Below are 27,988 nucleotides of genomic sequence, written 5' to 3'. Positions count from 1 at the left end.
CGTGTGGGGGTCGCCGAAGGGGAACCATGCACACGGGGCACCTGGCCGGACACGGGGGTCTGGGCTCATAAAGGGCAGACTTACTGGTGTCAGCGTCGACAGTGCTGGAGGAACTCAGGGCTTTCGGAAGCTCACCTGAGGAGAATAATCACACGTATCCAGTCCGTGGAGTGGAATGGCAAGCAAGCGAAGACACCCGAGCCTAGTCCATTACCGGCCACTAGTAGAGGCGAGTACATAGTCGGACACAGGCTCCACTCGGAGATTGTGGAATCTGGCAAATGTGTTTGGTGTCGCCCAGCCTGCAGCTCTGCAGATGTCTGTTAGTGGGGCGCCGTGCGCTAGAGCCCAAGAGGAGGCCACACTCCGAGTGGAGTGGGCCCTAACCCCAAGGGGACACGGTCGACCTTGCTGCTGGTAAGCCAAAACAATGGTGTCCACTATCCAGTGAGACAACCTTTGCTTTGAGAGAGCTCTTCTCTTCTGCTCTCCACCATAACAGACAAAGAGCTGGTCTGAGGTCCTGAAACACTGCGTCCTGTCTACGTAAGCGCGGAGGGCGCGTACTGGACAGAGCAGTGCCAAGGCTGGGTCTGCCTCCTCCAAAGGCAGTGCTTGCAGGTTCACCACATGGTCTCTGAACGGAGTGGTGGGAACCTTGGGCACATATCCGGGCCGGGGTCTCAGGATCACGTGAGAGTTAGCCCGAACTCCAGGCACGCTTCGTCAACCAAAAATGCTTGCAGGTCCCCTACCCTCTTTATGGAGGCCAATGCGGTCAGGAGCGCTGTCTTCATAGACAAGAACTTCATATCGACTGCAAAGGCTCAAAGGGGGACCTCTGCAGAGCATCAAAGACTACTGAGAGGTCCCAAGAGGGTACGAGGGGAGACCTGATGACTGGCTCCCCTCAGGAACCTGATGACCATGTCTTACTTACCTGTGCTGACTTACCTTTTTATTCTCCAAGAGATCGTGGTGGGCAGATTTTGCGGCCACATAAACTTTAAGGGTGGAGGGAGACAGCCTTCGCTCCAGCCCTTCTTGGAGAAACGAGAGCACAGACCCGATCGGGCATTTCCAAGGGTATTCTTGGCGGGAAGAACACCAGGTGACGAAGAGGTTCCACTTCAACGCATAGGCATGCAGAGTGGACTCTGCCCTAGCGGAATTGATGGTAGCCACCACCGTAGGTGGTAGGGTACTCAAACCTGCCGTGTCCCATCCAGGAGCCACACGGGGAGGTTCCAAAGATCAGGACGCAGGTGCCAAAGGGTGCTCTGTCTCTGAGTGAGGAGGTTGCGTCTCAGAGAAATAGGCCAGGGAGGGGCTGTCGCAAGGAGTAAGAGTTCGGGGAACCAGGTCCGGCCGTGCCAGTACGGGGCGACCAGAAGGACCTGCTCCTTGTCCTCCCTGATCTTGCACAAAAGCTGTGCGAGAAGGCTCACTGGGGGGAACGCATATTTGCGTAGGCAAAATACATGCCAACATGCCTGGAAACTCGTTCTAAGGGCACACCGGCCCGTAGAAAGCTGAGGTTCGACCACGGGGTGAGCGTCTGGAGGTAGGCCCGAGTCACTTGGATCCTGAGCGTGCCAGACTGCCATGCCCATCTCGGGACTCGATCGCGAAGTCAGTGCTGAAGCGGTCTCATATGAAGCAATCCGAGCGGCGTTACCGCGGCTGCAGATGCCATATGCCCTAGGAGCCTCTGAAATAACTTCAGTGGAACCGCACTCTTGCTCTCGATTTGACGGAGGCAAGTCAGCAGAGACTGCGCGCGCGCGCGCGCGCTCGAAAGCTGCGTGAACTTGGCGACCGAGTCGATGTCCATACCGAGAAAAGAGATCCTCTGCGCTGGGCAGAGTTTGCTCTTCTCCCAGTTGACCCGAAGGCCCAGACGTGTGTTCGCACACCTGCGCTCGAGAGTGGCCCAGTATAAGCCAGTCGTCGAGGTAGTTCAGGATGGGAGCCCTGTGCTGCCTGAGTGGCGCAAGGGCTGCCTCGACAATCTTCGTGAAGACGTGAGGGGACAGAGATAGCCCGAATGGGAGGACCGCGTACTGATATGCCCGCCCCTCGAAAGCAAACCGTAGGAACGGTCTGTGTCGAGGAAGGATGGAGACATGGAAGTAGGCGTCCTTCAGGTCGATCGCTGCAAACCAATCGGCGGGACGAACGCATTCGAAAAGGCGTTTCGCTGTCAACATCCTGAACAGAAGCCTGTGAAGGGATCGGTTCAGGACGTGCAGGTCCAGGATTGGCCGTAACCATCCGGTTTTCTTGGGTACAATGAAGTAGGGGCTGTAGAAGTCGGACTTCATCTCGGCCGGAGGGACCAACACCGACTGGAAAGCTGCTCGTCTCGAAGAAGCTGACAGAGTCTCAGAAGGCTTGTGAGGAGTGAAGAGGTAGGTACTCTTGGCTCCGAAGCAGAAACGTAATGCGATATTGCCACATACTTCCTTTTATACCCACGTGGTGGGGCGGAGTTACTAATGCAAATTCCGCATGCCCATGGCATTGGCACTGCCATTGGGCGTTTTCTAAGATCTCGAAGATGATAGGCATTCTAAGCGAAACCCCCATTCGTTAGTCACTAACGTTACGTCGTAGTGACTGAACGAAAGGGAACAGTGTTCTGAGACATTTGATGTTTCCCCATTCAAAGAGATAGCTGTGACTAGCATGACTGAAATAGCTGCCTGAGATGCATTTGGCTGAAGAATGAAGTGACTTGTCTTAAAGTCATGCCCTCCTGTTCTTTCATTCATTGCTCCAATGGCATATTCATTACTGCTAATGCCGTAAACGAATCCGTAGAATTTAGTGTTTTTGTAGCACTAAAATTAATGACAATGTAAAAAACTATTTTTCAAACCAAGCGTCATTTGTTTTGCAGTCTTGCATTTGATGTATGAGTAAATTACAAATCATCATGTTTATACAGCAGCAGCAAGCCATTTATCAACAGAGGCTCACCATATTTTGTTCAACCTATGTTATTCTATGGTTCCAAACGACTTCCACACATACAAATAGGAGGATAAATGGTTTTGAGAATGACAATTATCATATTAGTCAAGTCAAGTCACCTTTACATGTATATAGCGCTTTTTACAATGCCGATTGTTTCAAAGCAGCTTCACAGTGTTAAACCGGAAAATAATGCAACAGAATTTGATTAGGCTGTACAACCGCTCTGGAAAAAACGGTGATGTCATCCAGCTCATTTCAATTATCATATAGTGACAACGTGGGCAGATCAGTAATTTAGTTGAACATTTATTTGAATATATAGTTGAAAATGTAGTGTCCCCAACTAAGCAAGCCAAGCCAAAGGCGACAGTGGCAAGGAACCAAAACTCGATCAAGTGGCATAATGGAGAAAAATAAACCTTGGGAGAAACAAGCAGAGATGTATAAAGTACTAGAGACACATACTTGAGTAAAAGTACAAGTTCCTTATCAAAAAAGTGACTTGAGTAGAAGTTGAAGTGCTCTTTAAGCACCACACTTAAGTAGAAGTACTAAAGTATTCAACATTTTTTGTACTTAAGTATTGCAAGTAGTTTATTTTAAAATGTACTACTCAAGTACTGAAAGTAAAAGTACAAGTATTGTGTTATGTAGTTATTAAAGGTCCCCTTCTTCGCGATTCCATTGTTCAAACTTTAGTTAGTGTGTAATGTTGCTGTTAGAGCATAAATAATACCTGTAAAATTATAAAGCTCAAAGTTCAATGCCAAGCGAGATATTTTATTTAACAGAAGTTCCCTTTCAAAGCCTACAGCGAACGGCTGGCTTGGACTACATCCTGATACTTCCTTCTTTAATTACGTCAGTAGAGCAGTAGAACAGACTAACCTCCGCCCACAAAGAAACGCGAAAAAGGGGGCGCGGTCTTGTTGCTGTCCCACGTGGAGAAGCGGACGGTCGCGTGGAGAAAAGGAACTGTTGCGTTGAGTGTGTTTATCGCCATGTCATCGAGACGCTGTTATTTTCATCCAGGAGTCAAATCACCTTTGTTTGGCTTTCCCAGGGACGCTGTAGAGATTATTGAACGCATACATCTCCCCGTTAAGAGGCGTGACCTTTCCAACGTGCGCTTAGCTGCTGTCAAATTACAGCACAGGAACCGCTTGCACAATCAGAACTCGTTACGTATTTCTGAAGGAGGGACTTCATACCACAAGGAAATCACCAGCCGTTTTTAGGACGGTAAGAACAGCGGTATACAGATAAGTAAATTGTGTGAAAAATACTGTGTTTTTTTACACGCGAAACATGAACACATGTTATATTGCACACTGTAAACACAATCAAAGCTTCAAAAAAACACGAAGAACGGGACCTTTAAAGAAAGTAGTCAAAAGTTTGAACATCATATTGTTTTTATTATTTCAAATGATTAAACTAAAGGACAATCACAATGTTGGTAGGTAATTTTTCTACATATTGTCATATAAAAAACCTGAAAATACTGTAGTTCATTAAGATTAAATCTTACTATAACCACTCTTACTAAAAAAAAAATGGGGTAAGCATACTTATATTCTCATTTCAAGAGGTGTTCTGAGTAAATGATTTGTTTGTAACACTTTACAATATGGTTTGATTTGTTAACATTACATTAGTTAATGTATTAGACTAATAACTAACATGAACTAACCAAGATCAATACATTTGTTACTGTATTTATTAATCTTTGTTAATCTTAGTTAATAAAAATACAGCTGTTCATTGTTTGTATATGCTACTTCATAGTGCACATTAACTATGTAAACAAATAGAGAGCAATTTGAGCGCAAGACGCTCGTGTTGTTTTAAAGACAGTGAATGCGCGCTTGCGACGCGGGGCTCTCTCGCGCGCTCTCTCTCTCGCGCTCTCTCTCTCGCACTCTCGCGCGCGCTCTCTCTCTCTCATGCGCGGTAATGTGGGTTTGGAATGGAATGATTCGTAACATTTTTATAATTGTGACGAGTAACGATGCAGCACATAACAAAATATCGGAGTAAAAGTATTAAACTCATCGAAAATATGTACTGAAGTAAAAGTGGAAGTAGGAGAAAAAAATAATACTCTAGTAAAGTACAGATACTGCCTTTTAGTACTTAAGTACAGTAGTGAAGTAGTTCTACTTCGTTACTATACATCTCTGGAAACAAGGCTCAGTCAGGGTGCCAGTTCTCCTCTGGCCAACGAACAAACAGTATATGATTATGATTCTGGCAACATTACAGGTCAGAAGTCTTATTAAATCGGAATATTTGAAAGATCAGGGTCATCACGCCAGAGACGGTTTATTGGGATGTCGTGTCGATGAAGCAAATATTACACTAAATTATCATACTATTTTCTCAGGTGGTTGCTGAGGATTTATTTTCTTATCTCTATCAGCCTGCAACGTGATACAATTCCTTAAATCCCCACATATTGCACATTCTAGTTAGGTATGTTTGAGCCATATTGGCTCAGACACACATAGCATAGTCCACTTTCGTTAAGCCATTTGGCAAAGCAGACCCAGGCACACATAACATAGTCCACTAGTGTTAATCCAACAGCTGATTGGTTCCTGATATTTCAGTAGCCAATGAGCTTGCTGCTCAACCTTCAAATACTTGGTCATGGAGATCACGTGACCCTTTGACAGCAATGCACATATGCGCATAGTCCTTCGCTCTGCTCACTTTTGTCAAAAATTTTATAATCCTGTCAGTAAATGTTGAACCACTCATTATCTAGCCCACTATGAAAGACAATTGGAAAAGAGAGATTGAGCAATTGCCAATAAAAATAAATAAATAAAAGAGTGGATCTTTACGCTGCTATTGTCAAGATACTGAGAGTGAGGACCCAGATGCAGAATGAGCAGGGGGTGAAATTTATTAACAATATTGGACACAGGAACAAAGTCCAAACAATAGGGGGGGGGGGGCACAATTGGAGAACTGGCTGGTCTGGGTAGAGACAGAAAGGATGTGATGGCCAACGATGGAGACAAGGAAGCGGCTCAGGGAACCAAGCTTGACAGTTGGTGACGTGACTTGCTGCAGAACCAGACTGGTAGCCAGGCCAGGAGAGTCAATGACCAGGGGAAACTCAGGACACAGGACAGGAACCAACACAAGACACACTCACACTAACACAGAGACACAAACAACGAGAGAAAACAGACAAACTAACACCTAAGAATAAAGAAAACAAAATAACCTAAATAATAACTGAAGCTAGCAAAAGAGAAAAATAATAATATAAAACCAAGCTCTATAAATGAGTGAAACTAAGAAATACAAAGGAAATAAAACAAGAACGCACTCTTACAGGAAACTAGAGAGAAACTAAATAAGGTAAATAAGTTACGCTAGAAAAAGCAAGACAGAACTGAAAATAAGTCTAGGGAGACTAGACCAAAAATAAAGACAAGAACTAGACTAGAGTAAAACCTCAGAAACAAAATCAAAACTAGAGAAATCCAAAAAATAAGGCTAGGGAAAATAAAGCAAAGGACTATAACTAGGGATGGCTGACGCGAAACTGACGTGTCAGCGCTTTGCCGAGATCCCGAAGCGCAGATGTTTCAAAACACTGCTCTGAGCTGTGATTCGAAACACCCATGTCACGTGACTATGGCTAAATGAAGCTTCAAAGTGTTTCATCAGGTGACGCCTGCCGAAACTGCGTTGATTAAAGGGGGCGGGAACAAACCACACAATCACACATAAACCTAATTCACCACAGTTTAAAAGTGAAGTAAATCCATCTTCACCTCGTCGGTTTTTGTGAGAGGAGAGATTTTGTGATAGTGATTTTGTGATATAAGTGAGATTTATAGTGCGCTTTGGTTAGTTAGGCTATATTTAGGCTATATTTAAATGAGATATATTGACTGATAGGTATAGACAGTGACAGATAAGATAGATATAGTGACACATTCATATAGGCTAAGTTAGATAGTGACAGATAGCACAGCATAAGTTAGAGATATAGAATTATATAGATTCATAGGTGATAGATAGATAGATATATTAATATAATAGATACAAATGGAGGCTCCACATAAGAGATGCCGTATATTTTTTTATTGCTGAACAAATAATCATTTACAAACAGCATGGCAATAACAGAACATTTTTGTATTACAAAATACAGATCAGGTTCTTGAAAGTAGAAAAATATATCAGGCAAATCATAATAATAAAAAAATAATAATAAAAAAAAGATCATATGCTTCTAATGGAAAAAATACTGATTGCATTTTCATAACTTTGAGGGCTTTTGTATAAGAGTTAAACTCATTATGAAATTAATAAAATCTTGGTTTCACCTTTAAGAACTTGCATTTGTGTAGGCTATATAAAATGTTCCCAGCATGAGGATGTTGTTAATCAGGAAGTTATCTTTGCTATTGTCCATTACAAGAGATGCCGTACATATGTGGTGTGGGACCATTTCCATTTGGAAACACCAAATAAAGTGAGATGTGTGTATTGTGATAGGCAGCTAGCCTTGATGCACCATTTGAGGAGCACTCATCCTGGCATTTTGGAGGGTGCAAAGGACAACAAGTGTCCCATGTGAGAGGATTTTTTCAAAGGCTGGAAAAATTATATGTTAAAAAAGAAGTCAGCTAACTCCTTCAACAGCAGAGCAAATCATATTTTTGAATAAAAATGTTATGTAACAATTGTGACACATTGTGGCTTTATTTATTTTATTAATGTTAATTTTTCATGACCACAAAAAAAACGGTAACACTTTATTTTAAGGGTCTAATTATGCATTAGTTAAACTAGTAATTAATGATTTGCTTGTTCACAATTATGCATTAGTTAAGCATGGACACAATAGTTATTAATGATTAACTTAACATTACAGTAAGGGCATATTAGACATTATTTACAACTTAATAAGCCATATATTATTTTTCTGTAGCTGTGTAATTATATGTCTGTATTTTCTGTTAAGTTAACTGAACAATTAGCTAGTAATTATGTTTAATTACTGCTGATTTTGCCGTTATAAATTGCTAAAATAGTGTAATAAAGACAATTTGAGCCCCTATTCTGAAGTGAAAGTTTTATTCTCATTAATTATGGCACTTATTGAATGATATTTAAGTTTATTAACCAGAATAAGCCAATAATTAAGCCTAACTACCATTAATACAGTACTAATAAAGGCAATTTGACCCCCTATTCTAAAGTGAAAGTTTAATCCTCATTAATGATGGCACTTATTCAGTGATATTTAAGTTTATTAACCAGAATAAGCCAATAATTAAGCCTAACTACCATTAATACAGTACTAATAAAGGCAATTTGACCCCCTATTCTAAAGTGAAAGTTTAATCCTCTTTAATTATGGCACTTATTCAGTGATATTTAAGTTTATTAACCAGAATAAGCAAATAATTAAGCCTAACTACCATTAATACAGTACTAATAAAAGGCAATTTGACCCCCTATTCTAAAGTGAAAGTTTAATCCTCATTAATTATGGCACTTATTCAGTGATATTTAAGTTTATTAACCAGAATAAGCCAATAATTAAGCCTAACTACCATTAATAGAGATCGCTAAGACATGTGACCAACTGGGCGGTAACGTCATCAGAATGCAAAGAATTATGGGTATGTTTGGCCCGTTTACATGGCCTGGCATAGCAGGTTAGTGTTCTGGCATGAAAATAATAAAAAATTAGAGAGAAAAACTGAATATAATCCTACAAAATGCAGCAGGCTAAAGAAAACATTGTCAGACCATATCGCCTAAAACTAAATCCTAATGCAAAGACAAGATCTGATGAGAAAATAAAGGGAATCAAAGGACTGGATGAGCTGAGCGACTGGTCAAGGGACGTCAAACTTTTGCCCAACTTCCAGCACTCATATATATATACAACTACATATTAAGTGTTGTGCGTTCACACACACGCAAAGTTTTCAGAATTCAAGTCGCTGCAGTCTTTTTAACAGATGGATGGGTCCAGGACCTGGAGATTGTAAAAGTGGGGCAGAAAACTGTCGTCCGTTTAAAGTTATGCTTATGTTTTAAGGACCACCCCAGATAGCAAAAAATATCGGCACGGCTTCTTTTTGCCGCCGACCCTAAGCTGTCGGCTATAGGTGCGTCCCGCTGGCGGTGATGAAACGTTTGCCGCCGAATACGTCACTCCCATTTCTTGCGAGATGCCGCGGCCGACTAGCATTTTAACTAGTTCTCACATTTGAAGCGATTATAAAATCATAATAGCCTATACTGCCGTCCAAAGGCTAAGCGCAGTAACTACACATTTGGTCAAAATTGAGTTAAGACTTGAAATGGGCTTTGTGACATCTGTTCTGTCTTGTGACAAAGTTTGCAGGTTCAATTTTGTCCAGTTTTAGAGAAATGAGCATGTCAAAATTGCAGTAACTACAAAATCCAAGCCAATACCAAGGCAAACCGCAGTAAGTGATGTTACTGCGTTCTAGCTTTGCTTCCCCGTTCTTGACACAGCAGATACTGCGGTTTCAGCCTTGTCACGAATGGGGATTGTATGCGGTTTGCCCCGATCGTAACACACAGAAACAATCCCGCAGCCATATGATGGTTGAACTCGCGTTAAAACGCAAATATTCAAAGACTGGTAAGGAAGATAGCAAAATAATAACTCATAGTAAGGGAACTGACAGCTTTATATTCAGTTAACATTTACTAGCCAGCCGCTAGCAAATTTTGACTAACCTGTGCTGCTCTATTAAAGGCAATATCCTCTGACAACGTAAAGATAATCCGATTTAATCACGTTGGTGTTTGTTGATTCGGACATCTCTCCGTTTCAAGCAGCTAATCCAATTTTATTGACAGGGGTTACTCCTTCAAAAGTTAGCTGGGTCTGGTAAAGTTATCTTGTTAGACAAAGTTACTCTAAAAGTTAGCGGCGCTAGTCAGCAGGTGACAACCGGCTAGGAGAAACACTAGGAGAAAAAGTACACTTGCATAATGTACTGAAAGTACTCTATTTTCACGCACTAATTTCGTAGGCTACTTAATATACAAAAAAAAGTGCCAATCAGTTTTTTGGATTTCACAGATAGGCTAGCTAAGAATACATAATAATTATATTTTAATTATTAATTATAGCTTTAAGGGTGTAGATAGCATAAATAGGAAATGTACATGTTTGAGAATAGCTTAGAAGTTAGGCTAAAGGGAGAAGAAATACGTAAATTAACTTACTCTAACCTCTAATTCTAGGAAATGATGTATGGCCATATTAAAGGGATAGTTCAACCGAAAATGAAAATTGGGTATTATATTAAGTTTATTATTACTATAAACATGTATTGAGATGCATGAAAAAAAGTTGGATGAACACATTTAGTTGGTAGATACTGCACTTTGCCTTTGCAATAGTGTTTTAGTTGTTTAAGGTCATCCGAAGGCAGAGTGCAGTATCTGCATTTTGGGGGTCAAAGATCACATCGGTGGTCATGGTTTTTCTCTATAAAAAATTTCTTCCTAAGAAGGCAATACATGAATGCATTACCACTAATCTACCCACAACATGTTTGACTGGCTGGTGTAAAAACTTTAAAGCCATTTTTCTCAGTTTCAGTGTTTGCGTAGTTACTGCACTTAGCCTTTGTAGGGCAGTATATGTGAATTATATCAAATATTAGTTTTTTTTGCTCCAAAGCCATTAGGGTTTATAACAGATTCTTGACTCTTGATTCCATAATAAGGTTAGGTTTAGGAAATTACTTTTAAATTTTCACTTGATTATTTGCATGTCGAGTGTGTTTAAACAGTGTTGACCCATAATGGATGTAATACTTTTTTTTTTTAGCATAATAGTAGGGTTAAGAAAGTTTGAAAGTTCATTTTAGGATAACACTTATTTTTGTATTGCCCTGTTTCTATTTCTTTTTGGACTGACTTTAAAATAGAGATGACAAAAAAGTAGAACTTAGAACTTCATGACATTTTACTTTGTTTTCAAAACCCATATTTTTCTGAAAAACAAAAATATATTATTAATTATTTAGGAAAAATTCTACATTCATAAGACAAGAATAACTCAAAAGAAGCCCTCTAATATTACCTTTTATAAAGCTGATTTTTTCAATATACTTTGAAACCCTTTCAAACATGAGGTCGCAAAACAAAAAGCTCAGAATTCTTATTTTTATTATTTATTTTATTTACAGTGTTACATTTGTTGTTATTCTTTGTTCTCATTGTACTTTTTGTATTGTACTTGTCAATAAATGTACTAATTTAAATAAAAAATAAAATAAAACCAAACAGAGAAGTACCTCCACCGGCCGAGAGGGGCAGTATACCTAAAAAAGACGGAAGACAAACCGGAAAAACATATGAAACAGATTTACCAACAGTTTTAGTATTTGAAGAGAGGAGATCAGAAAATATCCTCGACTACGAGCGTTTAAGTAAGTACATGTTTCCTTTTTGTGTAACACAATATTATGTTCATTTTTGATGTATATACCGGTAGGTTGTTTTAATTTGTTTGTGCCGACACGCACGCTGCTAGTCTAGTGCACAATGCACAGTGTTAGCTAACACGTGCTGTTTTGCCTTTTTTACACACTGAGTTCAAGCATGTTCTACATGTTAAAATGTATCTAGCTACTGTAGGTAAGTTAGCCAAAGCTTTACATCTAGAAATACTTAAGTTTAACTTTTGGTGTTTTCTAACAAAACAGAATGATGTATATAGGTTATTTAAATTATTTTGTTAGTCCGAACAAGCATGCTGCTAGGTCAGTTTTAGCAAGTGTTAGCTAACATGTGCTGTGTTGCTACTGTTCTTCTAGCATTAAAGGTGATTTATGAGTTCTTTCTCTGAACTGCTGTACTTTTTATGTTTGAGTACAATGCAGTTTACTTGAATCACTACACTGAATGAATACATTTTACTGTTCCACATTTGGCTGACCAGTTTTTCCCCCCACAGCATAGCTACTGTATATTCTGTATATAACGTTAACAATGCGGTTGTCTGCACATTTTCTTGCAGATACCTTGACCAGAGCACAATCGGTTATCTTCATCCAAGAGACCTACTGTTGGACAATCGTTTCGGCTTTCAAGGTAAATAAATTGTTAGTCACAATGTCTAGTTACTGGGCTAAAAGGAGAAGAATATTGAAAGGAGTTGAGATGGACAAACAGGAAATTGCAGCTGTTGGAAACTTTAACAGTATGGAAAATTGTGCCTTTAGTTGTTGTGTTTTATTTATTTATATGTATGTATGTATGTATGTATATATATATATATATGTATAAAATATATATATTTTTTTTTTATGTAGATTTCCAGAATGAGAACCAAGCCCTGAGGGAAAGCAATGCACAAGCAGGTGAGAACATGCACTCTTTCTTAAATTTTACTTTTTTGACTGTGATGTAGGTCCAAAATTACCAAATGCCTTTCATTTTGTAGCTTCGGATGGCAGCGGCTCACTTCAAGAGCAGGTGAAGCAAGTGAAACAATGTTGATGACGTTTGCTCGTACTGGGCAATCAGGTACAACTTGCAAACAACACCTGTGGTTGTTGGTTTAATTCCCACTGGGGCCACCTGTACATGTAGTAGACCTAGTTGTAAATGTCATAGTTTAGTAGTTTGAGGGACCAGGACTTACTGCTTTATTCTTTTATTCTGTGAACCCCTGCAGGTGCAGATCAGACCCTAATGCTGCGACGTCTTGGAGAGTTTGGCGATGTTGTGCGTAGCATGGACAACAAAATGGACACTATGCGGCAACATTTCAGTGCCAATGTGTCTTTTGGAGAGTTATCCCTGCCAGGGGGTCTGTTACTCCCCCTAGACAACCCATTTGGCGTTGCTTGACAACAGTTTGAGGCAGGATAAAGAGCTCCAGGAACGATTTGTAAGTGTGCTGATTTTGTTTATAATGCTGTAGGGTAATCTAAAAAGTAAAATTTAAGATTGTACACTGCATACTCTACAGTGTGAATCCACAGCCTGTCACATTTTTATATTTATGTATGAGAAGCTTCAGAGATATGTAATTTGTAAAACTTTTTTGTATTTTCAGCTTCGGTTTTTGGCAATCAAATGTGGGAGGGACCTAAAAACAACCGTGTGGCGAATACTTCAGAGTATCTTCTCTAATCAGCTTTCCATTAATACAACCTGGACGGGTGTAGGGGATAAAGCATGTTTTAGAGACATGTTCCTGAAGACCATTGTTCAAAGTAATATATATATATAGAAATATATAAATTTGTTATATATTTAAGTAGATGTGTGTGGCCTTATGCCATTCAAATGGAATGACAGATCTGTATTTTCTACAGGAGCCATCCGGAAGAACCCAGCAACCCAGGATGCCACTGATGAGGCGGTCCAGGTTAACGTTATGCGTTACCTGAAAGGAACATCTGATCGTGAAGGTGGAAAAAGACGCCGCACAGCTGAGAGGGACCCACAGCTGACCTCTTACACCTAGGCTGACTACTGACACCTGGAACCCTTTCTTTATCCTGCAGTCAGTAACATCAAGACCCCTAAAGAAGCCAGAAGTTTCAGGCTACACTCACCCAATCCACACTGTTCACTGTGGAAATTACTTTTTTTTAATTCCCTGTGACCCTGCCTTGAAGGCAGCTCCTTGGATAGATATTGGATGGCGAGGTTGTTTGTCCTTTATATAGGCGCACAAGAAATCACTGAAGATAAGCCAATTTGCGCTGCCTCAGTCATTCTGGAGGTCGGGGAAAACCGGAGAACCCATAGTCAGGCTTGTTATAATGGTCTGTTCTACTACTGTTCTATTCTTCTCCAGAGCTTTACTCTAAATTATTACCATTTATCCTATTGTTAGAAATGGCTTGTTAAATGTGATGTTATACCTCGATTTATTTGGTATCCTGCACATTCTTTGGTACCAAATATCCTCATTATTTGATATAATGTTTAATGGTAATTCTTTTAATCCCAGAGCTGACCTCTTTGTTATTAACAAATATTGTAAGTGTTATAATTTGCTTGTAAGGCTGTTTTTTTTTTTTTAAACCAAAATTTAATTGGAAACATGCAGGTTGTTTAGTAAAAATGTTTTTTTTTGTTATTTATAGGCATATTTAAGCTTATTTATTGTCTGTTATTTATATTTCATCTTATTTATATTTAATTTATATTATCTTGTATCATTGACAGTTACTGTAGGCTACTTTGAAATGTGGAATAAAAATGCCAAGTGGGAATTTATCTGGTTTGTTCAATTATTATCCATCATAAACTGCATGTTACAAATATATGAATAATAAATAAATAAATATATATTATTTATTACACAATAAGCGGAGGCAGATCGCTCGAAAATAGCGTTTGCCTCCGACGGGCCGCCTTTTGGTATAAAGGTGGCGGAACGGCGGTTTGCCTGCGGGCCGGCGGCGGAACGAAGGCGGTAGGAAGCCGGCTGCCGCCGGCGGTGCGCCGTCAAACGTGTTTGCGATTACGCAATTCTGACGCTTCTACAGCCGCCGGATCACCGCCGGTGGTCCGCCGACTCATTGCTATCTGGGACGCTCCTCGCTCTCTCTCATCTATCTGCATGCAGTCCGAATTGAACAAACCTGCGTGCGTGTGTGTGTGTGAGGCCGGCTACATACTGCAAGCGTAGTGTCCGTTTTTATTTCGGCTCTCATGTTAATAGGTTAGAGCGTTCACACTACCTGCGGCTCGAGCCGCGCGGAAAACGCGTGCATGCTACAAATAGTCCCGACGCCTATCTTTCACGCAACACGTTGGAAGCGTTTAACATGAAGTATAGGCCTACCACTTCGTCACCTAGCAGCAGCATCGCCGCGTCAGACACGCTTCTGGTGTGCAAAGACACAGAAAACGCCACGATTGCAGTGTGTAGCCGCCTGAGAGAGGGGGGCGCGGAACAGTGGACACATAAAAATATACTCCGTCATTTTGTTCATACAGGACATCATTCAAACGGCAAAGTGTTTACTTATATTTGTATACCCCGTTCTTAAGCTTTATGCCACTTCTATCGTGAGAAGGACTATTGCAGTTTATAACACAGTAGGTAGACGGCATCTTGAACACTGCGTTCTTGCCTCCATGCATAGAAGACTGGCGCCCGTTTGTGCCGCGGATTCCCAAAATGCTTTGCGTTTACCACTGGGAATACGTCAAGATGACGACACATTAGAAATCTCTATACAGTACTAATAAAGGCAATTTGACCCCCTATTCTAAAGTGAAAGTTGTATCCTCATTAATTATGGCACTTATTGAGTTATCACTAAACATTTCGCTGTTTGTGACTTCTGCTGCAAACTTGGTTCAAAGGATTACGTTAAACAAAACTTCACTTTAAAACTCTAAAATGAATAACATTTCTGTAATCATTTAACCATTATTTATCATGTAATACTTATTGTATACCGTGGACACAATGACTAGAAAGTACACCAAAATGCAACATAAATTCACAAAACACACCAATTTAATTTGTTCCCTGTAATCCACATCTTTAGAATCCATATGATGATCTTTATCCAGCGATCTTCATCTTCATGTTCAACAGCGACCGTAAACAAAGCCCGCGTTATGAATTAAAAAAACTCGCTTTACGGCAGTGATATCAAACGCTCATTGGCTCTCGCCTGCTTCGTCACAGATTGCGACATGCCGTGTTTTAGTGTTTGAATGAGAAACGCGCACGCCTTCAAATAGTGGAGTGAAGCTTAAATTAAATAACTTAAAGTATCTATATCGCCAGAGAGGACTCCGACTGCAACACATCGTCATTTGGACTATTAATGGTACCGCTTTTGATATTTTCACAATAAAGAAATTATTGTGATTACACTTTTGTTATGTTTTTTCTTCATAAGTTCACCCTAACGTTACATACTTTTAAGAAATGTTTATATGTAGGTTTAGAGGTTTGAGTGAGATTAGTGGCTCAACATATAATTGTAATGCTATATTGTTACTAAAATTTAAATTTTCCAAAACGTTTCTGCTCATTAAGTTGTATTGTCATTTTTTATTCTCTGTTTGTTATGTTTGGGTTTAGGGATATAACATGTATCTATAAAATGGTAAAAGGGGAATTGTACATCTTTTTTCATGATATAAAATATACTTTTCGTTTTTTTTTCTGTAATACATAATACATTTGTTTCAATGTTAACCTTACCTTAAACAATTTATCCAAATATACAACAAAAGTATGTTTTGTGTCCGTAAAAGCTGCTTATTCTGGTCAATAAAATTAAATATCACTGAATAAGTGCCATAATTAATGAGGATTAAACTTTCACTTTAGAATAGGGGGTCAAATTGCCTTTATTAGTACTGTATTAATGGTAGTTAGGCTTAATTATTGGCTTATTCTGGTTAATAAACTTAAATATCACTGAATAAGTGCCATCATTAATGAGGATTAAACTTTCACTTTAGAATAGGGGGTCAAATTGCCTTTATTAGTACTGTATTAATGGTAGTTAGGCTTAATTATTGGCTTATTCTGTTTAATAAACTTAAATATCACTGAATAAGTTCCATAATTAATGAGGATTAAACTTTCACTTTAGAATAGGGGGTCAAATTGCCTTTATTAGTACTGTATTAATGGTAGTTAGGCTTAATTATTGGCTTATTCTGGTTAATAAACTTAAATATCATTCAATAAGTGCCATAATTAATGAGAATAAAACTTTCACTTCAGAATAGGGGCTCAAATTGTCTTTATTACACTATTTTAGCAATTTATAACGGCAAAATCAGCAGTAATTAAACATAATTACTAGCTAATTGTTCAGTTAACTTAACAGAAAATACAGACATATAATTACACAGCTACAGAAAAATAATATATGGCTTATTAAGTTGTAAATAATGTCTAATATGCCCTTACTGTAATGTTAAGTTAATCATTAATAACTATTGTGTCCATGCTTAACTAATGCATAATTGTGAACAAGCAAATCATTAATTACTAGTTTAACTAATGCATAATTACGGACCCTTTAAATGTAAAGTTAATCATTAATTACTAGTGTGTTCGTGCTTAACTAGTGCTTAGTTGTGCACAAGTTAACCCTTAATTAATGCTTAACTAATGCATTATTCTGGACCCTTAAAATAAAGTGTTACCAAGTATGGGTACTTCGTTACTTGACACCTCTGTTCCTGGGTCTAAATATCACATAATTGGGGTCGCTTCAACCCGCGGACATGGAAAAACATCCCACGGGAAAACCGCGGATTTGGCAACCTTGCTTGGGGCAGATAAATACCTGCGTGCAATCCGCGCATGCAATGGAAAACGGCTTTCGTTTGCGGGCCAGTATTCAAGGGGATTGTCGCTGCTGACAATGGGTAGTTCAGCTATACGTCTCTATTTGTTCTCATACCGCTGACATGCTTAATCTTTGATAGGCAGACGCGTCGCGTGATAACAGCTCGACCGTGAGTGAAGCGCTTGCGCACGGATGCGAGGGGGCGGGTGACATTCATTTTCGGTTTACGTTTTCGGCTGTTTTTTTTTTTATTTCGGCCCGAAACCGATAATCAGGGCCGGCCCGTGGCATAGGCGGAATAGGCAAATGCTAGGGGCGCCACTCATCCATAGGGGCGCCAAAATGTATTAATGATACTATTTTATTAATATTAATTTGAAAATATTACCAAATAAAGCGCAAAAAAACGTAACTAAGTCCCCCGCGTCTTCCCGGTCCGCCTCATCAATCTCCCCCCGCCGATCTACTTGAATTGTGTCAGAAATACAACGCGCGATCAGTTTATCGTTAGGGGAATTTGTTGTGTCGCGTCGCCTCTCGCCGCATCCAACGCAGACAGGATTGCTTTCATTTTTTAGGGTGCTTGGCCGTTCGCACCAGGTGTTGACACGGTGAAAGTTGCCTGATTATTTATGACGGATGGCCGAATTGAAGTGTCAAAAAAGACAGAAGCCCTCTGATGCAGGGAAGATAAGGGATACACTGCTCTTCTTACATAGTATTTGTGTCTTGTTTCTAGTCTAAATATCTAAAAAAATTAAATCAAGGTGCACTTACTAGATAAGTAAAATGACAGAAGATAATTTTCTTGTTTTCTTGAAAATAAAATCAAAATGATGTGTTTTTGCTGAAAAAAAGCTAAATTATCTGCCAATGGAGTGAGAAAAATAATCTTGTTTCTGATTGAAATCTTGTTTCTGTCCCAAACAGAAATTAGATTATTTTTCTCACCCCATTGGCAGATAATTTTGCTTGTTTTAAGCAAAAACTCACTTCATTTTGATTTTATTTTCAAGTAAACAAGAAAAATGTCTTATGTCATTTTACTTATCTAGTAAATGCACCTTGATTTAAGAGTTTTTAGATATTTGGACTGGAAACAAGAAAAAGATTCTAAATAAGAAGAGCATTTTTTTGCAGTGTGAAGACAGAAGTAAAGTGATGTAGGCAAATAAATGAACAGTTTATTTAATTGCAGAGTAGTAAAATACTAATGTTTGGTAATTAATTCCAGTTATTTTTACCTTAAACTTTATGCAAGCAGCTGTTCTGGGTTCTCCAGAGGCCACAGCCAGTGTGATTTTGTAAAAAATAAATAATATAAAAATATCACTTTTTTTAATAGCCTAATGTTTTTACTCTGCAGTTGTGCAGTTTTAAGGGGGTGTATAGCAATTTTAAAATGTATTTGCCGAAATTAGTAAAGATATTTATATACAGGTTTATTTAAAATAGCAACATTTTATGTAAAATTCACATTAAATATCAAAATTTCTCATTTGAATTCCTGGTGAAAACATGAAAATGCTCATAGTTTAGTGGAAGATTGCTGCCATTTACTGGAAAACAAACACTTTTGCTAGTTCTCAATGAATAGTTTGTGCATGAATGTTAGATGCACTCTTGCTCTTTGTGTTTAGGCTGTAATGTGGCATAGGTGCAATTTTTGTACAGTTTTACTATCATCAGCCTTTAAAAAATTAAAAATAATAATATCATGAACATAATGACGGGGTAGAATGGACTGGACATCATATAAAACAACAACAACAATAAAAATATAACATCAATGCATTACAAAAATAAAACAGTACGAGTGTTTCCACAACTTAGACTGATAACGTGTAGTGCTTAACCTTGATACAAGGGGCACCAAGTCAAATCTTGCCTAGGGCAGCAAATTGGTCAGGGCCGGCCCTGCCGATAATGCCATTGTCGGCAGAACATTTTCGGCGGCCGAACATTTTTGGCGGCCGAAATTTCGGTGCACCCCTAAAATTAACCATATAAACTAAATTAATGATCTAATTACTGATCTAAAGCCCACACTGTCACTGTATGATAATTGAAATGAACTGATGACATCACCGTTTTCTCCGGAATGGCTATACAGCTGAATAAAATTCTGTTGCATTATTTTGCTGTTTAACACTGTAAAGCGGCTTTGAAACAATCTGCATTGTTAAAAGCGCTATGTAAATAAAGTTGAATCGACTTGACTTAAAGGATCTGCTACTAACATATTTGTGCCAGATACCACAGCACACCTTCAGGGGTCTAGTGGAGTCCATGTCTCGATGGGCGTTTTGGCAGCAAAAGGGGGACTAAAACAATATTAGGGTCATAATGTTATGCCTGATCGATATATTATTAGGGATGGGTATTGACACAAATTTTACAATTCAATTCGATTTCGATTCACAAGCTTGCAATTCGATTAGTTTTCGATTCGATTGAATATCGATTATTTTGGATATATATCAGGTACAATACATGGCAAAAGGAAAACATATCTCTTAACTAATGCTGTAAACTATGGGAGTCAGTTGTAGCCTACATTAGCCTACTATAATATTGAAGGTAACTGATGTAGGCTATACAAACACTTAAATAAACTCAATTATGTTTTTTTTTATAATAATAAAGTTATAATATTAACTTTACAATTACATAATCATATTTCTACTCCTTGTTTTTTTAAATATAAACATTTAAATTGTGGCTGTCCAAAAAATTTGCCAGATTTATTCATACATGCATTAAATATTGTATAGGCCTATATGTAATATGATGCATATATTTAGCAAAATGCTCCTCTCTATATTTACGGAGTTTATGGACACTGGATATGTTTTTTATGAGGTAAATGTGCCGTTACATGACATTGTTTACAAGCTGTTTTACTGACGTCTTTCCGCGGTTGGAACACTGATTGAGCGATTCCATGTGACATGCTATGGATTTTTGTAAGTTGTACTCTATCTTTTAACACACTTTAATATGCTCATTCATGTTTATTTTGCGCTGTAATTGGTATTAAGTGGAGGAGAAGATCATTTCATGTGTGCCCCGTGCTGCCGCTTCTCTTGAGCTGAGCTGCGCCAGAGCGATCTCGTGCCACAGCCCCAAAACGATTTTTGATTATTGTGATTTATTGAATGGGAGGCGAGCAACAATATTCCTTTCATTCATCAACTGAAAACAGGATGACTAACCAATTCTTGAGATTTAATAGGGATGCACCGAAATAAAAAATTCTTGGCCGAAACCGAAAACCGAAAAAGAGGAAACCAAGGCCGAAAGCCGAAAACCGAAAAAGAGGAAACCAAGGCCGAAAGCCGAAAACCGAAACACAGAAAGAAATTATGCCAATTATTAGTACCATTGCATTTATGGCTATGACTGTGTACTAACTTTACTAAAATCAAGGCATTGCAATTGCATAAATTAATATTAAAGTTTCAAAGAATAAATCAATTACAAATTATGCCAATATTTATTTAGCACATTGCAACAATGCACAGTATAAAATAAAATTCAAACTAAAATGTTTAACTTGACCCCACTCATTTGTACATTAATAATTAATAATGTACAGGCCTACAGAAAGGTTTTAAAATTAAATGTTCTCTCATAAAAACAAAGTGCTTTTAGCATTTAACATTTTTCTCTGTAGGACTACTACAAGAAAGTGCATTCAGAACAAGTGCAACTGCTTAAAGATACAACTATTTTCTCTGTAGGCCTTCAACATAATAGTGTATCAAAACAAAGCCATAGCCCATATGTTAAAGTCGGCATGAAACAGAAGTTGAGATCGTCTTTTTCTCCTTATTGTGACGTATATCCGAGTGAAACGGCTTCTGAAATCAGAAAAAAATGTAGGGCGAGGCTTGATTTCGTCCTTCGGGAATTGATTGGATCGTTGGAAGTTGGGCGTTTCTAACAAAATGGAGGCAGATTTGAAGTTTGCACTCAGTTGTGGAGAAAAACTTGATCTATCTCTTAAATAAATGTATTTTCTCTCTAAATCTTTTCTACATATTTTACTGAGCATATATCCTCACTTTTCGCTGGTTTATGCTACAGATTTTACTTATTTTAAGCCTTTTATGGCTTTATTTCTGTAAAACTTTTTTCTCAGCTCTCCCTAATAAGGGGGGCGCACCGTAAGCGCGTTCACACACGCTGCATTCCTCAGTGCGAGCCGTCACCACAAGCTGTTCGTCCGACTATATTGAGTAATTTTTACATAAAAAAAGCTTTTATATCTCATATATTTCTCTCTTTTTGCCTCAAGTCCTTCTTGAAGAAGGTATTGTGTATACCGAGAAAAATGCACCTAACCACCATGCTACGATCAGTGACAGGTTTCTTAGAGGCGGTGCAGAAACGAGACAGGGGGCGATAACCCCGCCCTCGCGCCATAGCACATGAACGGGAGAGAAGAGAGGTCGTTTCGATGGGGGAGGGAAAGTTAACATATTTGATTAAAGGTCCCATGGCATGAAATTTTCCTTTTATGAGGTATTTCAACATTAATATGAGTTCCCCTAGCCTGAATATTGTCCCCAAGTGGATAGAAATGTTGATCAGTGTAAAACCGAGTTCTGGCTGTCTTTCTCTGCCTTTGAGAAAATGACAGGCCAGACTAGCCAATCCTGAAGTCTCCTGTTTTGACGTCCACACAGGAACGGTTACCTCCCTTTCCTCCACCCAGAGAATCTGGCACGCCCATGCAAACGCTCGAGAGATCATGGCTTGTGAACGAGTGAATGCTGGCAGTTTCTCAGTGTTTGGATGTACAAATGAAAACAGAAGTCTTTTTTCAGTTCCTTCTGATATGTGATCAGTGATTTCTTATGTGTAGCTAATTATTTATTATTCGTGCACACACTGCGGCTTCTCTCTCTCCCAACAGAACGGTGTTTTCGTGTTTTCTATCTTGTGAGTCAGTGTTTTTGTACGTCCTCGTCGCGTCTATCTGTTCTACAATGTGCATACAGTCATGAGTTTATGCTCAACATCGGCAGACTCACATCTCTTTAGAGATAAACCTCACGCACGCCGAGGCTCGGGCTGCACTGACCGGTCAGCCTTCAACATCCCCGACCCCCAGTACTGCATCTGGCCCACAGCGGAGGCACCAAACGCGGCGCGAGATTAAGCAGAAGGGGGGTAAGCGTGAGGGTATCCGGCTAGGCTAGCCAGCTATCCCCACAATAAACTGGATTACATTCGATTACTGCTGTTGTGTCTTTGTTTGCGCTGTGTACTCAATGCATGTCACTGACGCTTTTCATATGATAGGAAAATATCTAAAAATAATGCTATAATCAACACTTACTCGTAACTCGTTCATCTCCTGTAATGGTACATTACATGTGTTACAAAGTTGGTAGAATAAGGAGGAAGACGGGCTCGGCGTGACTGGGACTCGTGCTTATTCAGAACTCTCAGATACAAACACAAGAAACTCGCGCTGACAGACAGCGTTCTCACAACTCAGTAGCTACTGTAAAAAACTTTGTTAGCAATCGCTCCGTCTCCGTGATGTCCAGTTCGCGAACGAATCATTCTTTTGAATCGGTTCTTTTTAGTGAACCGAACCAGTTCACCAAATCGGACTGAATCGTTCTAAACGGTTTGTGTCTCGAGTCAGCGCTGATCCATAATTAACTAAAGTTACTAACTTTCTGACATGAGTGACAGCCCCTCCGACTGGAAATAAACTAATAACCTGGGGCCCGTTGCATAAACCGTTAAGACTAGTCTTAGAAGTTAGACATCAATTTTTTTCTTTAAGACTGTTCATAACTTTTTAAAATCAGTTACATAAAAACATAGACTGGCCTAATTTGATACGAAAAGTAAGACTGAATGCCCCTTGACTAACTGCTAGTGGGTCATACTAGACCTTAAGACACTGTCTTAACATAATGGCTTAGTTTATGCAACTGGTCCCTGAAGTATATTCTAGTAACTACAACAGTTCACCAGGGCCATGCAGAGAGTTCTTCAGAGGCAGGGGCTCAAATGTAAAAAAGTGGCAATATGTAAATATATATATATTAGGGGTGTAACGGTACACAAAACTGACGGTTCGGTACGTACCTCGGTTTTGAAGTCACGGTTTGCTACGGATTCGGTACAGCAGTTTTACAAAATTGCTTTTTATTAATTTTTATTCAACAGTGGTTTAATGAAAAAAAAATTGTGTCTGTCCTTAAATTAATTCAGTTATAACTAAAAGTTTCTTAAAGATAATGCTGTAAACTATATAGGGAGCCCTTAGGCTATATTGCTATTAAAGATTAACAACAGAGCCCAAACTATTAGCCTAAATTAATTTGCTATTTATTTTTAGATATAAAAATCAACACTCATAAGCTCCACATAAGGCAGTTTTTGCATTAATATCTAAATCTATTTTTTTTTTTTTTTTTTTCTCCAACTCGTTGTTGAAATATAATCATTTAGTGGCTGTAATTTTCATGACAGGTTTATTTAAACATACATTAAATAAACAAGACATCACTAACAGGCTAAGTGGAATATAATGAATATATATAGGCTAATATAACGAATATATAGGCTAATATAGTGCATGTATTCAGTGAAAGAGTTAATCTCTCTAGTGAACTCACAGCTGTGGACACTGAATGACTTCTGAGGTAAATGTGATTCTACATGACATTTTTTGTTTACAAGCTGTTTTATTGTCTTTCCGTGGTTGAAACACCGATGGAGCGATTACACAACATATGATACGTTTCAATAAGTTGTAATGTATCCTCAACATACCTTTAGATATTCATTTCTTTAGGAAGAGATGATCGCGTTCACTCGCGCGCTGCCGCTTGAAGTTGAACTGATACGCGTCTCTCTGTCACGTCACATAATAGAGCGTTAAAACGGCATTTATCGTTTGAATTTCGTGATAAAATGGACTGAATACTTAATATGTTCGTGTGGGAACTCGGATTGAAGTGTGTTCCGCGCTTTAAACAAGCCGACTGTTAACTGTTATAGATTGCATTCATAACCGTTCGGTACACGCGCGCACCATACCGAAAGCCTGAAACGTTAGTTCGTCTGTCCATGTAGTTTTCAACCGATTTATGAATAAGAACAGAAAATTACCGCTCCACTTCACATGCCCAATGGAATTTGAACTTGCTTTGCCAGATCACGATTGGTTGGTGTATATACATGACAAACGCGCATTGGTGAATTGTGTAATACTTTAAAATATATAATATATAGATTTGTAATTAAATCAACACATTAGCTCTGATTATGGATGAAAAAAAAATATTGGTTTACTTTTTTTCCCGCGAGGCCACACACTCTCTGAAAGGACCATATTTGGCTCGAGAGCCGCTTCCGAACAGAGGAAAATCAGCAATCAATCAAAACGCACGCAACCCATAGCAACGCGTTATGGCAACGCCTCAACAGAAATTGTCCGACTTTTGAGCCGTTCGTTACTATTGTATACATTGTCATCAATGTCATGTTATAATAATCACATTTATTTAGTTTTATTGACCACGATATTATCATTGATATTTGTCTGAGAGGGGCACTTTTGATTCATTTTGAAAAAGGGCAGGGGCTCGAGCACCCAAAGCCCCCCCCCTCTGCACGTGCCTGCAGTTCACTGAAGTGAGACATGCTGAGAACTGATGTGAAGTGAACTCAGGTCCATCCGTCTCTCTGGCAGCAGCTTGTGCGTCGTAGACCTCGTTAAACCACGCCCCTCCACTCATTTCAAATGCAAAGATGTCAGCCAATCACAACAGTGGGCGTTTTTACTGAAGTCTCACAGCAGACACGCCTCTTGAAACAGGGCATTCATAAAAATAAAAAAAATGGCATTATTTTTATTCGAAAAAGTTAATAGTTGTATTTTATTGACAAAATATTTTAGTTTGTCATGGATATTTTTTTATTTTATCAGATAACATTTTAAGCTGTCATAAGGTCATGTTACATTGTGCCCCTCACATGTTACAATGCACCCCATTTCGCTTCCATTCTTTCGGGGTAATTCAAGAAAAAAAATATACACTGTATTAATGAAACAAAACCACAATTGTACTAGACATGTGTGAAATTAATGCGGGAAAAAATAAATACTCTGAACCCCAAGTGGACAAAAAAAGTCAAAAAAAAAAAGAAGAAAAAAAAGCTTTAGGTTGTGCCCCGCTCTCCCCTACTTTCTTCCATTTATAAGAAATATGAGTTCACTATCTTTATATATCTTAAGTATTTTTTTCTCTAACCGGCCAGGATTTCCACTCATTCACTGGCACTCATTCACTAATGTGTTAAAATCTTATTAGGTCTATCTATTTCTGTTATCAAAAATAAACTAATCAGAATTCAGTGTACACGACCATTCAGATGTAAGTAAGATTCATCCCGTAGAAAGCATCAGATTTGGCTTGGATGTCAGATTTTGGCAAGAATATATTGTTGGGTCTTCCAACATAAATATAGTAAAGCAGGTTAGGCCTATATGATGTGTTTTTTGACATAATTTGTTTTCTGAATGTGGTGGACACCATTTACACCTGCATTTAGTGCTGACCAACTATGACCAGATAATCTGAGATGTTAATATAATGTGTAAACAGTATAACGAAATATAACAATCCAAAATCTTCAGACTTTGTCACAGAATTTGCCTTTGGTTTTAAGTTTAAAGTTTTCAAGTTTTTAGTTTTAAAATTTGCCAAAATTTTATACACTGCACATTTAGTCAAGTCAAAGTGATCTGTGCTTCAAAAGTAAATAAAATAATAATAATAAAAATAAAAATAAAAGAGAATAAAATGTAAATAAAAAGTTACAATTTTAATGAAATAATTTTCTAAAACTGTCATTTTATTTGGGGTTTTTGTAAACTTACTGAAATTTAAAGTGTAAAGCAATCCATGTGTAGTAAAATGTGTGGACAGTGTACAACAAGATGAAATCTTTTTTCAACACCCAAGAAAAAGTAAACAAGAAGGAAATGAACAACATGAACTGAAGGAGGAAGCGAGTGAACTGATCAAATTCATGAACAAGACTGCCATCAGCTGACAGGCCTGTGTAAGTGCTTTATGTTAACGAGATGTATACAAGGCCTTTTAGATGATCCTCGACTGCTGCCTGCTGTTAGACAGAGGTACTACCAATTCAATTGAAATCCTGAAATCACAATACAATCAATAAAATGTATAAACATGTTTACAAATTAATAAATCAGAAAAACAGTTGACCTTGGAATAATTAGAATGTAATGTAGAATGTATGAAACAAACGTAAACGGCAAATACACATGCAAATAATTGCCTTTTCAAACATTATATATTGTTGTATGTCATTAAGCAGTTTAAATTGCATAACTGTTAAACTCCTCAAAACAAACCATTTGAGTTGTATGGTTCTGTCTTTTTTCAAAACATGCCTATTACTCCAACTATAACGACTGCTAGACAGCTAAACTACAAGTTATTATTTCCAATAATTACAAAAACACTGCTCCAGGTGAGGCTCGAACTCACAACCTCGGCATTGCTCTGCATCGTACTGCTGTATAAGTACCGCGCGCTAACCGATTGCGCCACTGGAGCGTCGCTCTGATTGACTGCAATCAAATATATCATGATGAATTTTCATTCATATGTTTTTAAATATTTATTGCACCGGGACTTATTATGTATATTTATTTATAATTAATTATATTCTGATGGTGCCACCTAATGTTTCATGTATCACGTGTTTTCACTTGCTTAATAGAAACAACACACCTTAAAGTGTAACTTAGATGCAGTAGGCTACAGGATTAACGTATACATATAGTAGCTATTGTAAACGGCAGTTAAAATGTTAATCGATTTTGCGAACGTGTTATGATGCATTAAATGCTACCTGCTTAATGCTAGTATCTTGATGTACTATCAAAGACAAATAGCATGTACTATTGCAGACGCTATAGCAAGAGAGCTAACAGCCAGTCCGACGCATTAGATAATATTCTTATAAGAAACCACGATTAAAATATAGGCCTAAATCAAGTTGCATTTCTTCAATTTCACATTTGTAATAGATAATGTTTCTGCTTCGGTGATAAAATATGTGCAATCTGTTACCAACAACGTATAACAACAGAATGAGCTGCCTCTCTGTTACCCTGTCCCAACAGAGTTAGAAATATAAATGTCATCACTCACTGGGTTGCCAGATGCCAGCAGGGTTTTCCAGCCCAAAACTTCGCCAAAAACAAAAAAAAATTGTATTTGGCTTGTTTCTCGTTTAAATTATCGTTTAAATCGCCTATCCGATTTCAGAAACAACATTCAATGAAATGAACGCAACGGTCCGTGTACTTTTGCGTCTATTTTTCGTTTTTAACCATGGAAACAAAAACAAAAATGGAATGGTTGTTGTATTTTTAAATACTATGTTGAATAACAAAATTTAAATCAAAACGTAGGCTATAGCTACACACATTCCATGCATACAAAATAAAATAACTTATTTTGGGATTTTTTTAAATTACGTTTTGCATTTTTATAAACTAAAAACGAACAGATTCATATAAAAAATGTCAATTTACAAATGTTCTTTTGTAAAATTATTTACAGGTAAAGATAGGATCAGTCAAATGAAACACAATAAACTTA

At 38.3% G+C, this 27,988-nt stretch overlaps 1 long non-coding RNA gene across 1 annotated transcript; it reads left to right on the top strand.

Annotated features, from left to right (window-relative positions):
- The first annotated feature begins 11,383 nt into the window (after positions 1-11,383).
- LOC307142013 lies at positions 11,384-12,891 on the top strand. Its single transcript, XR_013818410.1, has 5 exons — positions 11,384-11,441; positions 12,032-12,105; positions 12,327-12,374; positions 12,458-12,540; positions 12,692-12,891. It is a non-coding gene; the product is annotated as an uncharacterized lncRNA (long non-coding RNA).
- The last annotated feature ends 15,097 nt before the right edge of the window (positions 12,892-27,988 follow it).

This window comes from Gobio gobio, assembly GCF_949357685.1.
Source record: "Gobio gobio genome assembly, chromosome: 18".
Classification (NCBI taxonomy): domain Eukaryota; kingdom Metazoa; phylum Chordata; class Actinopteri; order Cypriniformes; family Gobionidae; genus Gobio; species Gobio gobio.
This window is presented reverse-complemented; position numbering and strand designations above follow the sequence as displayed.